This window comes from Schistocerca gregaria, chromosome 3, assembly GCF_023897955.1.
Source record: "Schistocerca gregaria isolate iqSchGreg1 chromosome 3, iqSchGreg1.2, whole genome shotgun sequence".
Lineage (NCBI taxonomy): Eukaryota > Metazoa > Arthropoda > Insecta > Orthoptera > Acrididae > Schistocerca > Schistocerca gregaria.
This window is the reverse complement of record NC_064922.1, coordinates 539019392-539038748: the sequence shown is the minus strand read 5'-3', so window position 1 is coordinate 539038748 and position 19357 is coordinate 539019392. Positions and strand designations below refer to the sequence as shown.

The following is a 19357-nucleotide window of genomic DNA, read 5'->3' as shown; positions in this document are numbered from 1 at the left end:
CTTGAACCAGAGACCTCTCGTTCCGCACCTGCTCACGCTAACCACGTTCGCATTTGTTCGTGGCAACTGCTCGGGGCGGACTTCGTAAGACATCCGTTTAAGTTCGTTGTTGATCGATTAGCTCATTTTTTTTTTTTTATTACATAGGGCTGCTACCCCTCTGACCGAACACGCTGAGCCACCGTGCCGGCATCCAACCACGGGACCACGTCGCTCCTGTGCTCAGACTATCCTTGATGTTTCCTATGTTGCGCATGGACTACTCAGTTTGTATATTTTGCTTATTTTTTCATAGTTCCATATAACTTTTTCCTGTTTTCTCGATTGATCTATATTTACTTTTTCAAGGCCTATCCAATGTGCCAACTTATAACTAAATCTGAGGAGGGTGCGATGGGGAGGTTCCCTTCTTAGTAATGCCTCTCACACTTGCATGCTGCCGTCGAAAGAGGTGCTATAAGGGTATACTGAACAGGAACACAGTAAGGTCAATCCGGTTGTTCAGGTTTGCAGCCGCATCTGCTTGGTTAGTTACAATTGGCATGCAGTACTGCGGCCTCTAGTAGGTCGCCGCTTCTCGAACAGTCGTGCAGGTTGTAATCTCGGGGAACTGGACTCTGGTTTTTCCCAAGCGGTCCAGGTCAGGAACCAGCTTTCCTGCAGCCGGTCAACATTCCGTAATTCTCCGTACGGGGAGACCAGAGGCGATGGCCACCTCTCACTCTCCTCGGGACAGAATCACGTACACATCTACATACTCACTCTGCAAACAGCTTTGAAGTGCTCGGCAGAGGGTAGTTAGCTTTGTACAATATCCTGTGGTTTATCCCAGTTCCAGTCGCATTTGAAGCGCAGAAAGAATGAAGTGCCTCTGTGCGCGCACCGCTATTAATCTAACCTTTTCTTCGCGGTCTCTACGGGATAGATACGTAAGAAGCTGAAGCACGTATTCAGATTTCTCACTTACTGCTGGTTCTTGTGTGAGAGTGGGCTTTCACGGGACAACTAACATCTATCTTCAAGTGTCCGCATGTTCAGTTACATCAGCAGTTCTGTGGCGCTCTTCCGTCAGTCAAACAAACCTGTGACCATTTGTGTTGCTCTTCTTTGAATGCATTGAATATCCCCTCTTAGAGGATTTGGTATGGGTCCCACACACTTCAGCAGTATTCCAAGATACAACGCGGAAGTGATTTGTAAGCAGCCATGGGATACTATCCTTTTGCGTTTTGTGAAGTGTACAGTTTTACGTTTCTAAATATTTAAAGCGAGTTGCCAATCGTCACACAACTTTCAAATCTTTTCCAGGTCTGACTGAATATTCGAGCAGCTTTTCTCAGACAGCACTTCGTTACATATAAGTGTCTCATATGCAAAAAGGTGGAAGTTACTGTCAATATTGTCTGCTAGATCATTAATGTACAACATCTCCAGGAAGGCCCCCAGTATCTGTCCTTGGAAAATGTCTGAAATTACTACAACTGCTGTTGAGAACTCATTATCCGCCGGCTGGGGTGGCCGGGCGGTTCTAGGCGCTACAGTCTGGAACCGCGCGACCGCTACGGTCGCAGGTTCGAATCCTTCCTCGGGCATGGGTGTGTGTGATGTCCTTAGGTTAGTTAGGTTTAAGTAGTTCTAAGGGACTGCTGACCTCAGAAGTTAAGTCCCATAGTGCTCAGAGCCAATTCATTATCCAAGATGAGATACTGCGTCATCCCTACTAAGAAATCCTTGAACCAGATAAGAACTACTGTTGATATCCCATACCACAGCATTCTTTTCGGAAGTCAAGAAATACTGCATATCTCTGACTGCCGTGATCCATGGCTTTAGAATGTTATGCGAGAAACGAACTTGTTAGGTTTCGCACGATCAATGTTTTCGGAATCCATACATATTGGCGTGGAGAAGCTCATTCAGTTCGACGTACCACATTATGTTTGAGCCAAGAATAAGTCCCAGCATTCTACAACAGATGGTCTTCAATGAGTTTAGCCCGTAATTTTGTGGATCACTTCTGCCATAGTCGGCGTCTAGTACAGTCCACCATTGTTCCCCTACTCGCCAGACCGCGAAGAAGGAGAAATGGTCCTTATTCCGATCTGAAACTGATTTCACCTCGCTGGCCTGTCAAAAATGTGAAACGTGCAAATGCTAAAGCAGTTTTTACTCTATGTGTGGATATGTACCTCGAATGAAACGTCAACTTCTTGGCGAACAGTTGCTTTTCTTCAAAGATCAAAACTCGAATACTAATCTTTGCTTCTAAGGGCAACGCTGAACCAACTGAACCGTTCGAGAATGCCGCCCATCTCAGCTCAAAGTTACAGTATATCAGCGCCCTTTTGGCCTGTGTTCCGAGTCCCCCAGTACTGCGGATATAGAGCTTTCTAGAGGAAAAACTAGTGTGGATAATGGCATATGCCCCTTTAGTCTTTCTATCAACGGAACTTGGCTCACAGCACGCTGAGAGAGATTGATTGGTTGGTTGGTTGGTTCAGGGGGGAGTGGACTAAACAGCGAGGTCATCGGTCCCATTGGATTAGGGAAGGAACCATTCTGTGAGAGAGCTTCTATAGCCCCAAGATAAACGCACTGACATACTGGAGGTGTAAGGAGTCGTTTTTACATGCTCGGATTGATCGAGATGCGAGTTTCGATACAGCAGACAGTTTGGATCTATCAAGTGGTTGGGTTTGTACAAGCGTATCTGCTAAGCTGTCATGTTACAAACCCAGTGGTCAGGAAGTGACTCCTCAGTTGGTCGTAGGATTCTCTGTCACTTGTCACTTGTTTCACGTATAGCAATTATTTCCATCTGTGAAAAGTCCAAGTTGGTTCAGACTCGACGTTAAGTAGTAAACCCTTCTAAAACTGGATAAGCAAGTCAATCCAAAGGTCGGAGAAAGGTAAGGGCCTATTACATCCAACAGGACAATAACTAGTAAAGGGTGAATGAGCGGTTCAAACAAACCAGGAGGTTGAGAAAACTTCAGCTATGAAGTCTGTATCACCTGGTATCAGGCCTGGAGCATTACATGAAATCGTACATTTCTAATATATTTCTTGGGAATTGTCCACTGAAGAACGATAGTGCCTGTACTTAATGAAATTGAAAATCGTTGAGCCGTTTTGCCTGGTCACTTTCCATTCATCTTGATACAGAGACTTAATAAAATACAATTAAATTTATGCAGATCGTGCAAACACATTTTTCGTGTTGTATAAAGCTATAGCAATGATTGTAAGGGGCGATTTCCTTTTCTTAACTGTACTGCAATTAACTTAGTGCATGCGGTTAGAATTGTTTCTTTGGGTGAACTTTCAAGCTGTGGCATGCTGCAGTTCGTGGGACTGCAGCAGACTGGAACACACGTGATACCGAACCCCTGCAGATACGGGATAACGTGCACTGAGAACTGGTAGGTAGCCCAGGTAGGTAGAGATAACTGGGGTCTTACGCATTGTCCGCGTGAAAATGAAGGACCAGACGCAGGCTCAGTGGCGCCAGCGTGGAGGTGTCAATGACTCTGGAACAACAAGAGCCAAGGTGGAAGACAAGCTGAAAGGCGAGGTCCAGCTGGGGGACGGAGCCTTTTACGGGCTGTGCGCTGTTAGAGGAAGGTGCCCTGAAAGCTTTAGTTGTGCAGCAAAGTAAGGGGTGGCAGTCGGGCCCATTTCAAAGAAACATCCGTTATATTGCACGTTGGGAGGTCAGCAGGCGACACCAAGGAACGAGTTTAGTGGTTTTATCTTAATTCTTTTCCCAGGGCTACAGAAAACCGTGATCACTGCTAAAGAGACGGCAAACTAGTAACTATAGTCTAAAGTAAGAACGACATACTGCCTGAGTTGTTTTTCGAGAATAGAGGGGCGAAAAGTGACCTTATTTGATTTGATGTTTCTGGTCGTTTCTGGTGGGAGATTTTTAACAACAAAAAATACGCTGTTCGCAGAGAAAATGTAACTTTTTGAGGTCTGGTAGATGAGAATTTCTAGGTGTGAAACAAATGCAGTCTTCGTTTTAACTTTTTTAACAAACTGGAATGTGGCTTCTGAAGCGGCACGAGACGGGAGACTTTGGCTTCGGTCTCAAGCGGGGATCCAATGCTCGAGTTCACAACAGAACACTTCTAGTGAACTCGATGGCGACCAGCTACTCCATCAACAGTCGGCTCAAGTTACATCAAAGAGTATCGCGACAGTAACTTGCAGCAATGGCACATTACGATGAAGGGAACTTAAGGTTTCAACATTATTTTCGATTTAGCCGTCCCACGATCGACAATACAGTCACAGTTGCACGAATAACTTTAGTTTCTCTTTCAAGCCACACAATCACTGTTATTGATGCATAGCCAGATGGGCAGACTTGGGTCAATTCGTTAGGAAAGGGAGAACATGTTTAGCAAACTTCAATTCCCCACCAATTAACTTACAATCGTAATCAATGTTTTACTGCGCATCAAGAAATTTCATGTTATGTGCAGTATCATCAATGCCCACACCACGGCGCCTACCGCCACACGGGCGCAGATCGCACTCGCATAGCACAAGGCCAAATATTTCCGGGGCACGCTGGACGGGGCAGGGGGCAGTTGATGCACACAGCCTCAGCGGTAACGTAGCAGTGCCTACCCGGGGTGTCCCCATTATACACACAGGTGACACAAGTCATGGTATAGCGAGATGCACGTTTGCACATGACGGTAGCATCGCGTACACAAGGTATAACAGGGCAGTGCATTGACGGAGTTGCCATATGTACTCAGGTGATACATGTGAAAAGGTTTCCAGCTAGATTATGGCTCCACGACAGGGATTCGAACGCGCAATGGTAGTTGCAGCTAGATGCATGGGACAGTCCACTTCGGAAATCATTAGGAAATTCAATATTTCGATATCGACAGTGTCAAGAGTGTGCCGAGAATACCGAATTTCAGGTATTACCTCTCACCACGGACAACGCAGAGACCGACGGTCTTCACTTAACGACCGAGAGTAGCAGAGTTTGCGTAGAACTGTCAGTGCTAGCAGACAAGAAATACTTCGCGAAAGCCGGCGTGGAGTGGCCGTGCGGTTAGGGGCGCATGTCACGGTTTGTGCGGCCCCTACTGCCGGTGGTTCGAGTCCTCCTTCGGGCATGGGTGGGTGTGCTGTTCTTAGCCAAAGTTAGTTTACGTAGTATGTAAGTCTAGGGGCCGATGACCTCAGCAGTTTGGTCCCTTGGGAATTCACACACATCTGAACAACTGAACTTCGTGAAATAATAGCAGAATTCAATGTGGGACTTACGCCGAAAGTATCCGTTAGAAATTTGGCGTTAATGGTCTATGGCAACAGACGACCGACCCGATTTCCTTCGCTAAAAACTCGACATCGCCTGCATCGTCTCTACTGGGCCAGTGACCGTATCGGTTGGAACCTAGACGGCTGGAAAACCGTGGCCTGGTCAGATGAGTTCCAATTTCAGTTGGTAAGAGCTGATGGCAGAGATCGAGTGTGTCGCAGACCCCACGAAGCCATCGACCCAAGTTGTCAACAACGCATTGTGCAAGCTGGTGGTGGCTCCGTAATGGTGAGGGTTGTGTTTATATGGAATGGACTGCGTCGACTGGTCCAGCTGAACCGATCACTGATTAGAAATAGGTATGTTCAGCTACTTCTGCCGCCATTCATGACTTCTACATCTACATCTACATTTATACTCCGCAAGCCACCCACCGGTGTGTGGCAAAGGGCACTTTACGTGCCACTGTCATTACCTCCCTTTCTGTTCCAGTCGCGTATGGTTCGCGGGAAGAACAACTGTCTGAAAGCCTCCGTGCACGCTCGAATCTCTCTAATTTTAAATTCGTGATCTCCTCGGGAGGTGTAAGTAGGGGGAAGCAATATATTCGATACCTCATCCAGAAACGCACCCTCTCGAAACCTGGCGAGCAAGCTACACCGCGATGCAAAGCGCCTCTCTTGCAGAGTCTGCCACTTGAGTTTGCTAAACATCTCCGTAACGCTATCACGGTTACCAAATAACCCTGTGCCGAAACGCGCCGCTCTTCTTTGGATCTTCTCTATCTCCTTCGTCAACCCGATCTGGTACGGATCCCACACTGATGAGCAATACTCAAGTATAGGTCGAACGAGTGTGTTGTAAGCCACCTCCTTTGTTGATGGACTACATTTTCGAAGGACTCTCCCAATGAATCTCAACCTGATACCCGCCTTACCAACAATTAATTTTATATGATCATTCCACTTCAAATCGTTCCGCACGCATACTCCCAGATATTTTACAGAAGTAACCGCTACCAGTGTCTGTTCCGCTATCATATAATCATACAATAAAGGATCCTTCTATCTATGTATTCGTAATACATTACATTTGTCTATGTTAAGGGTCAGTTGCCACTCCCAAACATGTCAATGGGCCACAATTGTTCGCGATTGTTTGGAGAACATTTTGGACAGTTCGAGCGAATGATTTGGCAACCCAGATCGCCTGGCATGAATCGCATCGAACAATTATGGGACATAATCTTGAGGTCAGTTCATGCACAAAATCTTGCACCGACAACGTTTTCGCAATTATGGACAGCTATAGAGACAGCATGGGTCAATATTTCTGTAGGGGACTTCCAACAAATGGTTGAGTCCATGTCAAGCTACAGGGGCCGTGTTCCTGGACATCGAAAAAGCTTTCGACCGTCTCTGGCGGAACGGCCTTATACGCAAACTAAGCGAAGCTGGTTTTCGGGGAAGACTCGTACGTCTCATACACTCATATCTCACGTAGAGATGTTTCAACACTGACGTTCAGGGCAAACAATCGACACGACAAGGCAACCAAACTGGAGTACCCCAGTAAAGCATCCTGGAGCCCATCTTGTTCAATCTGTACTTTAATGACTTCCCAGCAATATAAAACACGACGGACGTTAGCCATCTACGCGGCTGACACAGTCATCCTTGCGCGAGATTGGAAACCGTCGAACATAAATTCACTAATACAGACGACACTCAGAACTGCCGAGCCTTGTTTGAAATGATGGCGTATTAAAGTAAACATCGACAAGTGCGAAGCGGTTGTGTTCACACTCAGATCGAAACTACTGCGCAAAACATCAACGCTGTAGACAGGTAACACTACATACACACCGAATACGTTTCCGAGAGAAAGTCAGATATCTCGGTGTCTGGTTGGATCGGAAACTTACATAGGTGGACCACATCGAATACGTTGCCAACAGAGCGGAATTGAGGCTCAACAACTGTACCAAATGCTCAACAGGGAAAGTACTTTGAATAGGGGGGTGTCGAGGTCCATATATATGACACTGATTAGACCTCTGAAGACGCACGCAGCTCCCGTCTGGGGATACGCAGCTCCTACACGCCTGCGCCATCTACAGATCATACAGAACAAAGTGCTACGCATTATTATCAACATCTCACGCTACAAACGCACCGTGGACCTTCACAATGAATACCCCCTTGAAACCCTCAAGGAAGCGTTCGGAAAACACGCCATACGACTATACAGGAACACGAGACACTCGAACAATCCTTTCATCCATACTCTGGGAAACTATAATCACAACCAACGGTGGAAGCATAAGGGGCCGAAGACACTACTAGCTAGGGCATAACCATCTATAGCAAGCTAACATACACCCACAAGCGGCAAACGTCGGCAAGCCCCTGCATATAAGCAACGTTAACTGGATATGCCAACTGCTATTAAAGCCGACCAACAGGCTACAGCAGGGAGTCAGACAAGCGCGCACACTGAAGCACAAACAAATCGCCAACATGACCCTACATCGTGAATCTGATAGAGGCATGCTGAGAATGACCGAGAAATCATAACAGGCACCCAGCGGCAGCCGCACAAAGTCAAAGGTATCGACCTGCATGATACCCACTACTAACAAAATCCTAACCTTGCATGACCTGTCGCAGGCAGCAAGAAAACAGCTACTGCTGTTACAACCCGACCCAACTATCGCAGAGGTTTTTTTTCCCCTTGGCTTTCGCCTTGGCACTTTTTTCCCCTCTGCCCTTCAAACCACTACCCTTAGTTCAACTTTCGACTCAATCTATCTCCAGATGACCGCGTATTGCCCACATCTCGTGGTCGTGCGGTAGCGTTCTCGCTTCCCACGCCCGGGTTCCCGGGTTCGATTCCCGGCGGGGTCAGGGATTTTCTCTGCCTCGTGATGGCTGGGTGTTGTGTGATGTCCGTAGGTTAGTTAGGTTTAAGTAGTTCTAAGTTCTAGGGGACTGATGACCATCGATGTTAAGTCCCATAGTGCTCAGAGCCATTTGAGCCATTTTGACCGCGTATTAATGGTCAACACTAACCAGACGTACGCAAACATCGCAGTACCCACATCCTGCGAGACCTCACTCGAGTCATAACTAACCCTTATGGAGAGATGACAGTAGACCTTTTGTGTTGGCCGTCATGCCGGTGTGGGCATGGAGGGTCTCCATCTCTTTTTGATGTCAAGTCGAGTTGTTGCACTACGCTGGGCAAAAGGAGGTCCGACACGATATTAGGAGGTATAGTAGGACTCCCGTCACCTCAGTGTTTAGCTGCACGACGGTGCCGCACCCGTCGCGCTGTTCCACGCCATAATCGATACACAGACGGCGCGCTTATTCTTACGCCGCCAGGGCTTTATAAGCGCAGTTCCGTCTTGGACTTCGCAACTGCCGATGCCTCGACGTCACACAATTCGATCTGCCCTCATCTGAACGATCACTACGTTTCGAATAGGACCATTCAGAGATTTGTACTACTCGATACTCCAGCCACCGGATTCATCCACGGATTTTGCTGATTACCATACTACGGACAGCGGTAGCCCAGTCACTGAAGTGTAGTATCATTCTGCTTTCCGTCTGTATTGTAGAGGAATAAATCTTGTTGATTACTCATGCCTTCGCCGGCCGTAGTGAACGAGCGGTTCTAGCCCAAGGTTTGCAATCTAGTATGGTACGGTCTTGTCTGATAGAATTTTCCGAGCTCTTGATTGTCCGCTGCTGGTACGCAGCATCACTTCAAAAAAAGTAAACCACCGTTTCAGGTCAGCTTATACATTAAGTAAATATTTAGCAACACTGTAGTCTCCCTCAAGTGTACAAAGGAAACTTCATAGTATCAGAACTTGCAATCGTTTCGTAATTGAGAGATATCAGGAAGCCCCTATATACACGGAAGCGCCAAACAAACTGGTATAGGCATGCGTATTCAAATACAGGGATATGTAAACTGCCACAATACGGCGCAATGCCTAAATAAGACAACAAGTGTCTGGCGCAGTTGTTAGATCGGTTACTGCTGCTACAATGGCAGGTTATAAAGATTTAAATGCGTTTGAACGTGGTGGTGTAGTCGGCGCATGAGCAATGGGACACAGCACCTCCGAGGTAACGATGGCGTGGGGATTTTCCCGTACGACCATTTCACGAGTGTACCGTGAATATCAGGAATCCGGTGAAACATGAAATCTCCGACATCGCTGCGGCCGGAAAAGGGTCCTGCAAGAACGGGACCAATGACGACTGAAGAGAATCGTTCAACATGACAGAAGTACAACCCTTCCGCAAATTGCTGCTGATTTCAATGCTGCGGCATCAACAAGTTTCAACGAAACATCATCGATATGAGCTTTCGGAGGCGAAGGCCCACTCGTGTACCCTTGATAACTGTACGACAAAAAGCGTTACACTTTGCCTGGGCCCGTCAGTACCGACATTGTTGATGACTGAAAACATGTTGCCTGGTCGGACGAGTCTCGTTTGAAACTATATCGAGCGGACAGAGGTGTCATGAGTCCATGGACCCTGCATGTTAGCAGGGAACTGTTCAAGCAGGTGAAGGCTCTGCAATGATGTGGGGCGTGTGCAGCTGGAGTGATACGGGACAACTGATACGCCTAATACGACTCTAATAGGTGACACGTAGATAAGTATCCTGCGCGATCACCTGCATCCATGCATTCCGACGGACTTGGCAATTCGAGCTGGACAATGCGACACCCCACACGTGCTGAATGTCTACATAGTGGCTCCAGGAACACTCTTATGAGTTTATACACTTCGGCTGGCCACGAAACTCCCCAGACATGAGCATAATTGAGCATATCTGGGATGCCTTGCAATGTGCTGTTCAGAAGAGATCTCCACCCCCTCGTGCTCTTACCGAATTATGGACAGCCCTGCAGGATTCAGGGTGTGAATTCCCTCCAGCATTACTTCTGACATTAGTACAGTCCATGTAACGCTGTGATGCGGCACTTCTGCGTGCCCGCTGGGGCCCTACACGATATTAGGCAGGTGCAACAGTTTCTTTGGCTCTTCAGTGTAGTTTCTAAACAACAAGGACGCTCAAAATTTTCTAGTAAGTGTGGAACCGGCTAAAGAAGTTACTAACAACCATGTAATCTCGAAATTTTTATGGGTTCATCGTAGACAATATTTTGTCACCTTTTCTAATTGTTTTGTCAGGTGCTACCAACAATCATGTTGTTTGTGAGCGTTGTCCGACTTCAATCCATAACACTGAACCTCGCCAGGAAGAGAGTGAGAAAGCACACGCCGGCCGGAGTGGCCGAGTGGTTCTAGGAGCTACAGTCTGGAACCGCGCGACCACTACGGTCGCAGGTTCGAAACCTGCCTCAGGAATGGATGTTTGTGATCTCCTTAGGTTAGTTAGGTTTAAGTAATTCTAAGTTCTAGGGGACTGAGACCTCAGCTGTTAAGTTCCATAGTGCTCGGAGTCATTTGAACCATTTGAGAAAGCACGAAATATGTCAGCTAGGGCATGGTCTCAAACCGATGGGAGTTAGAGAGGCTAACGACACTGGATCAAAAAACTCGGTGGTAATGTAAACACACTGATGCCGTAAAACAGTACTATGTCTTAAGTTAAGCTGTAAAGAGATAAAAACTGCAGGTATCGTTTCCTAAGACGTCTGTAAACAATTACCTGCTTCAGTTCATTTGAAGGAGACCAAAGACTGCAGGTCCTCTACGAGGAAGAGTTGCTTAATAACACATTTGGATGGCTCCCTTGAGCATTATGCGTGTAGCGTACTCGAGGCAGATGATAATGACAATAAACAAACAGGTACACAGAGAGGTAGCAGCCGTAGTCTATGGTTTCTTCTGCGTCTGCATCTCTCTGCTTAGTTTGCAACCTATTCTACAGTGAGGTGCAGTTTTTATCCTGTTCCACTAGTGTACTGAGCGAGGGAAAAGTTATCTTTCTCCGTACACGCCCTATCCACCCTTCTTCTCGTGATTTTTCCGCGAGGCAATCTGGCAGCAGAATAGTCACCCATCCTTCCTCGATTATAGATTCTCTTAATTTGTTCAAGAACGTCCCTTTCTTCCAAAGAGACGAATTTTATGTTCTCTGAGCATCGCCGATATACAAAGAGTGGACCAAAACTTGGTGACATCAAAACCTCATTACCGTTCTTAATACGACGTACGAAACTTGTTGGCATTCAGTACAGTGTCCAGTAGTCTGGGAATGGATAAACACAGGTACTATATGGTTTTCAAGGGAATCTTATACCAGTATTCCAGCAAAATAGTGGCAAGTTCAGGAAACGACTATGAAGGTCGACAGCGATCACGCACACTTCTCTCCCAACTATACCACAAAAGATCATCAATACTGAGATCTGGTGATTGTGGTGGCCAGGTGAGATCCGTCAGTGTCTCCTCGTGCTGACGAAACCAGTTCTGGTCGATGCGATCTGTGTGAACGTGAGTCCTATCGTCTTGGAACACAGCGTCACGACTGGGGAACAAATATTGTACTACAGGATGAGCCTGATCAGCCCAAATGGACTCATAATCCTTGGCAGTAATGCATCCTTGCGGAGTACCCACGGGAGTACTCATGGAATACCACGATATGGTTGCCCAAACCATAACCGAATCCTCCGCCGTGTTTCACTCTTGGGACGTAAAGTCAACCAGAAGGTGGATCAGTGTGCAACAAGACTCATCTGGCGAAATGACTCGCCCCATTGCTTTATAGTCCAGGCTTCGGCACCACGTTTTCCTGTTACGGGTATATCCGTCACTGATGAACGGTTTTGAATCCCAGCTTCCTTTGTATTTCCCTACTGATTTCGTGTGTTTTGGTGGTGACAGGGTTCGCGAGTGCGACATTCAGTTCTGCAGTGACTTTTGCACATGTCCTCTTCAATGGCCGTCCGCCACGGTCACTCAACACACACATTTGTCTGCACTGTGACTCTGCGGATGGTGTTTCAACACTTTCCCTGTGTGCGATATAAATATTAGAGATACGTGACAACGAAAACACTCACTGCGCAAGCACCAACACATTGCCCGGCCCGCGGCCAACTTCACTTGACTCCGACATAATGCACTCACAGCTACACACAGCATTGCCCTGACCACGACTGACGCTTGCAGCGTATTGAGAGCGTTGCACAGCAACCGGTCGTGTTCAAATACAGCAGTGCAACCTGCAGGCTTTGCGAGCATCTGCGTTTATGTTCAGGCATGCATTTCTGGCCGTGTCTCCATATTTTTGTCTTATCCCTCCCTGTAGATGTATTAGATGTACAGGGAAGGAACGCGAATATACATTAAATTTTTAGTACGTAAAGGAGTTGCGAAAGTACAGATATCAACTGAAAATGTACATTGCTGTAACGAGTGATATTTACGATGTTCGACTTTTCACTGTGTTTTTCGGAGAATTATACGCACATCATCAAGTGGACTTACGGCAGTTAATTTAGTGTGGATGTACTGTATGTGTTCATGGTAAGAATAAACCTGATGTAAGTATTACACCATGTATTCTTCTGTGTTTGCTAGAATCTGATTGGATTTCGTCTCACGTGGAGACGAAGCCAAGCTGTCTCGAATACAGTCAAGTACGAGGGATACGATCTATCAGTGCTGTTTTTCTGGGGGAACGCTGGGGGATGCATACCCCTAAACTTTTTCATCGACAAAGTAATTTTTTTACAATGTTGATAACTTGGAAGAGTGCCAAAGATTTATTTCACGAACGTAAATTTTTTATTTAATTTTTCCATGTTGGTAATTGCAATACGAACGATACCAGTGTAGTTTTTGGTGGGAAAAGCGATGTCATTGACTGTTTCAAGCATTTCGTAGCTGCAGCAACCGTTCTCGACAACTGAATCGCTGGCAGCCAGTTCGACAAGCATGTAATGCCCTCGCCAGCTAATAGTGGGCGATGGTAGCGCTAAACGGACATGCGTACGCTCAAACGCCGAGTTACCGATAATGTCCCTACGGTCCTGCTACCATGATGATGTTGATGGCGCCACGGGTAAAAGCAGACGGGTAAGTAATTTTCGCTACATTATATCCAATGTCGGAGTACCCTCAAAGAGTTTTTTAGAAAAAAAAGCACTACGATTTATGCTTGCGTTAGCGCACGTCCATAACAATTTTCCCGGAGCATGTAACTTGAACAGCACTGGCCAGCCAGCCTAACCGGCAGTTATGTGAAAGCTGCAATTAGGACGTAAAAAGAGGCGAGCAAAGTAACAATATAGCTTCGGAGATTTTAAACACAATGATTAATATTCGGCAAAGTACCAGCAACTCCGCACAGTTCTTAGGCAACCAGACGGAAAGCATAACATTCTCTCGTTCTTAGCGAACGTAGTATCGTAATCAAAAACAAGAGTAATGAAAATTCCTAACATACATACAGGGTAATTTTCCTGCATTTGTGGCTAAAAAACGTGCTGCAGGGATTTCACCGTATAGTTAAATATTGAAACCAATCAAGGCCATACTTACAGTCAGTCGGCTTTGTAACTTTGTACTCCTTCCATCTCCGAATCCGAGAAATACATTTAAATATTAGATCATCTGCCACGTTGACAGTTAGTCGATCAACAATAGAATACAGGAAGCTATCCAAGCGCCACACTTTCTTCTTTTCTCTTATGACGTCCGTTCTTTATCGCACCAGCATTATTAATCGCGCAAACAAAGTTAACACTCGGCGCGCTGGATGGTGGGAGCGGCTGTAAATGGGAAATGCGTTTGCAGTCTCTCTCATCAGCTGCCGCACATAGCGTCAACTTGTTTGCGTGTACAATAGTCACTGACGTCTGACAAAGCTTTGTACCTTTTAAGTCCAGTACATCTGGCAGATTACAACCATTATTTCTCGCGACAAATTCCATAACTTAGCTCTGGATCAATTTGTTGGGTTCATAGTGCAATGGTAAGATGACAACGATAAAAGTGCAGCATTTGTATGGTGTGCCTGATGCCGTGAGAATTACTATTTCACATGTTACTACGAGCTACGACGCTTATTACTCTGGCTCGTGTGAGATAACACGTCTGGCGTAAAACAACGGACTAGTCCAAATAAAACGTCTATGATTTTTTTGTATTTTGTGCTAAAAATTTAATTTGTTTTGTTTCATTAATTTAAATATTTGCATTGAAAACTGGAATTTCGTGTGCAATTGTCATTAGAAACAACAATACGAGCATATTTCATACAAACCGACGATTATGTTTTAATTAGCATATATTTGATGAATTTTATATTTAAAAGATGAAGGTATTCTAAACTGAACGAAAAAATTGGTCTAAAGAGAGATTTGAATTAGCGATGTGTGGCCTTTCCCGGATTACGACTCCACAACGCTACAAATAAAACTATGCCTCCCGTCTACGAGAATGCCTTAAGGTTAGTCCTCATAAAACTTCAACGCCATTTTTTCAGTAAACTTGTGAAAAACTTTGAGAACAGTCTGTTTCTCGCCACTTTTGAACGGTGTTACACGCGCGTGTTGCACAACAGAGCAGGATGTAGCTTCAGCGATTTTGACACTACGTAGCAATGGGCGCGACAATCAGAACACAACACTACAGAGACTGAGACTATAAACTGTTTTTGAAATAAAAATTAGTTAGCTAAAATATGATTCTGAGAACGTTTGGTAGATGTTAATACGTTAACATATCTTAAAGTCTCATTTAAAAAAAAATGGTTCAAATGGCTCTGAGCACTATGGGACTCAACATCTTAGGTCATAAGTCCCCTAGAACTTAGAACTACTTAAACCTAACTAACCTAAGGACATCACACACACCCATGCCCGAGGCAGGATTCGAACCTGCGACCGTAGCAGCCTCGCGGGTCCGGACTGCAGCGCCAGAACCGCACGGCCACCGCGGCCGGCAAAGTCTCATTTATGGTAATACAGTATCAAAGATTTTTTTTTTCCAAGAGGGCAGATAGGCAGGTGTACGTATGCTACGAGTGCTGACCAGTCATCGAGTTTGTGTTTGTTCGAGTTTATTCTTGTTACGAGCAAGGTACTGATCGTACACTTTTACTTGGTCTCTCCGCAGAGAATGCTGAGAGCGGAAGCCTGCAACCGGCTCGTAACACATTGGCTCCTGAGAAAAGCCCCGCCTCCTCCCACAGCAGTCAGCTTACAGGTTATAAAAGGAATGAACGTGTAATAGGTCAATTGTGTATTGAACCGGGGACCTAGAAAGTACAGAGAGGCTTCAACCTGCTATGGCCCACTGTGGTCTACAATCGCACAACAGGCCACAGCAGTCGACCCATCCCACCGCCTCCCCCACGCGGAACCCCCTCCCCCCCCCCCCCCCCCTCCGGGAACGTGTCACACCAGACGAGTGGGCCGACCGGTTTGACCGAGCGGTTCTAGGCGCTACTGTCTGGGACCGCGCGACCGCTACGGTCGCAGGTTCGAATCCTGCCTCGGGCATGGATGTGTATGATGTTCTTAGATTAGTTAGGTTTAAGTAGTTCTAAGTTCTACGGGACTAATGACCTCACAAATTAAGTCCCATAGTGTTCAGAGCCATTTGAACCATTTTGAACCAGACGAGTGCAACCCCAATGTTCGCGTGGTAGAGTAATTATGGAGTACGCGTACGTGGAGACTGTTTGCGCAGCAATCGCCGATATAACGCAACTGAGGCGGAATAAGGGGAAACAGCCCGCATTCGCTGAAGCAGATAAAAAACCGCCTTAAAAACCATGTACAGGCTGGCCGGCACACCGGACCTCGACACAAATCCCCCAGGCGAATTCCTGCCGGGAAACGGCACGCCTTCCCGCTCGGGAAACAGCGCGTTAGACCGCGCGGCTAGCCGGGCGGGATTTAATACGGTAATTGTTACTGCGTCGCAGAAGAGACACTACAGTTGACGGCGAGTCGCTACAAGGACCAGTTACAGTCTCTTCTCTCACTTCTGTATATAATATTAACGATCACTACACACAACACCGCACGAGGATCAGCACTATATTCACAACAGCTGCTTATTGTTACGGCGCACAAAACTGTTACGCAGCTAATGTTAGCATAGGGTAAATATCTCTGGTGTGAGCATTGCGTTCTGCGCATGTTGTCAAGATTAAACCAGGATCGTCACGTGTTTTCGGGACTTCGCTGTGCATGTGTGCTTTCCTCAGAGTTTTAAGTTTATAATATCAAGAGTTTTTGTTGTGTTTTCACCGTTTGTTGATAGTGTAATAGCGATGGTGAATTACTGTTTTTCCTACAGATGCAAAGAAAAATATGTGAAAGTTGGGATAGTAACTTGTCATGGGTACTATGTTTAAAAATTTCGAGACGCATTTTAATTAAGGCTTGAGTCTGTATTTTTCTACGATTTTATGACTATTTAATAGATATTACGGCTCGTACAAAAGCTTACAAACAATCGCTTCCTCTAGTAAATTTGCTACTGGAACAGGAAAGGGAATGTTTAGTTGTTTCAGCAAATACTATCCTCCATGCATTTATCTGTGATTTGTCGATTATGTATATAGATTTGAAGGACGGGAGACCGATAAATTCAATAGAGTGGGAGTCTGTAACTGTCTTCGTACAATATGTGTGTCCAAACCTTTTTGTTTGCTATGAAGTTACAGTAGGAGAACATGTTAAGTGTGTCTACATGGAGAATGATTATGTGTGATTTATATTTTAGTTTCCCGAAGGATGAACGAGGAAAGATGTGGCTCCAGAGAGTAAGGAGGAGTAATTTTGTCCCCACAAAATATTCCAAAGCATGTTCAAAACACTTTGAAGAGGAATTTTAGAAAGAGAAAAAATTGGACGTGTATGGCTGAAGGTAGATGTCATACCAACTATTTTCAATTTTCCACAGCACCTACTACGAATTTCTGCATTCAGCTTAAATAAATTTTCTACACAAATCAAATAAAAAACACAATAGTGTAGCTAATCAAAGTACATACTCATTTTCTTTGGTGTATTTTGCCTTCATTTTCTTCACCATTTGATTAACAAGGGTAAAATATTAGTAAACATGTCCCCAAACTCTTTCATTTGTGTCACTTTCCACTTCCCTTAATGGTGTTATATGGGTTGACTGTTACATGACCAACTGTATTTGTTTTACAGTGCATTTATTCTCCGATCGCCTTGCCCACTTCTTACTCAGTGTACTATTTATTTAATAAACTGGGAGCAAGCACGTAAAATGCGTTAAATAAACACTTCAAAGTGTCACCAGTAAGAAAAATTGTGCTTTAGGTCGCAAAAACGAGAAAATAAATACGCTGAAAAAGCAGAAAAAAGGACGAATTAGCAGGGATATAATCGCTAATGTTAGGCGAATGCGGTGTTTTTTCGGACACTTGCAAAAGTACTAGCGTACTGTCAAGTCGTTTTGCGAGACTATCACTGTAAAAATGTACGTCAGGCTCTGTAATACTATAAAGTGCCGTATCATACCGAAAACTACCAAAAATCGAGTGCATCTGAACTGACACCTACCGCAAAGCAGCAGAATGCAATATCACTTGCCCTCAAAATTTACGTAGCTGGTTTATTCCCGGTATCAAATGGATACTGTTAAAATGTCTGCGCAACATCTATAAATAATCCACGACACGTACGAAAAGAATCCGTCTGTACTAGGGATGTAGTATCATTCGAAATATACAGAGCGCTATACGACGTCCCGAGAACACGAGACCAGGCCGGCAATGTATGTTGACAACACAAACTCTGTCCTGCGCATGTGAATGCTCCAGAGATATTTACTCTATGAATTTTAGCAGCGACCGTAAATATACAGGAGCGGAAAAAAAGAGAGCCGACTTCCAGCAATCACCTAGGCGCCAAGCAAAAGTGCAATGTACATGATACGAATGCGACCCGGAAAGGAAACATTAACCACTGAAAGATAGTGCCATAGTTTAGCCAAAAGTCGTACATATAATGCAGCCGTGCAAAAATAAACGGCAAAAATACACTCGATGAAGGATATATAAGCCTACGTAACACGTAGCGGACAGCTCAAATTCGTAAATGTGCCTGGTTACAGCAACGCGTATCTTCAGATGTAATTCATAACGGGAACGGTCAAGTGTAACAAGATACTCGCACTTAGAGTGTGGGTAAATATTGAGAGGGGCCTGACCTGCAAACGGAGGCTGCAGGAGCCGTCGAGCAGCAGCGGCCCTCGGCGCACGCACGCACGCAGCAGTGAGTGGTTTTCCCGCGGGAAGTGCCTCGCCTCGACCCGGGCCCACGTCCCACGCCGCACTGGCCGGCTCCGCTGCAGCCGCCACCGACGTCGTGCCGATTTTCTCTGCTGGCCCCTCCCATCTCGCACACGACGACCCGTCCACACGTCCGCTTCGAGATTTCCTTTTCTACTTCCTTCCGGAGCGAAACTCTGGCCCGCCCGCTTGCAGCATACTGAGTTTTGGCTCTCCGTGCACCAAAACCACTGCCAATTCAACCAAAAATATGAAATCTAGATTCTTAAACTCCTCCTTCAGCAAAATACATAATATATTATTTATACAGGGTGAAATTTTGAACGTTACAGTTGACAGCACTGTAGCGCCGACAGATGTTCGAAACTTTGCACAATCGATGTGAACGCATTGCCATTTAGTAATCATGGAGAATTGGACTGGTGCGGAACGTGCAGTAGCTGTGAGAGCGTTTTACAAAAATGGTGGAACATTTCGACAGCATTACCAGCTTGGACGTCATGGACGTGTCCCATCTGCGCATGCGATTACAACGTGGGTGCGTAATTTTGAAGAAACAGGATCTGCCTTGAAAAAGAAACCTCCAGGTGGCATTCCAACGGTACGTACCCCAGAGAACATTGCAGCTGCTAGAGCTGCAATCGAGAGAAGTCCTCGCCGCTCCGTTCGACAGCATGCATCTTCGCTAGGGATTAAGCGACGAAGCTTACAAAGAATACTGCACTAATTAGACTTCCATCCCTATAAGTTGCAGATTGTGCAACACTTACATGAACGAGA

At 45.7% G+C, this 19357-nt stretch overlaps 1 protein-coding gene across 1 annotated transcript in view; it reads right to left on the bottom strand.

Annotated features, from left to right (window-relative positions):
* LOC126354258 (uncharacterized) overlaps positions 1-18647 on the bottom strand; it is a 96317-nt gene extending 77670 nt beyond the window's left edge. The window contains exon 1 of the mRNA XM_050003777.1: positions 18496-18647. The gene's annotated coding sequence lies outside the window, so the exon portion shown is untranslated. The remainder of the gene's footprint in view (positions 1-18495) is intronic.
* Between the last annotated feature and the right edge of the window lie 710 nt (positions 18648-19357).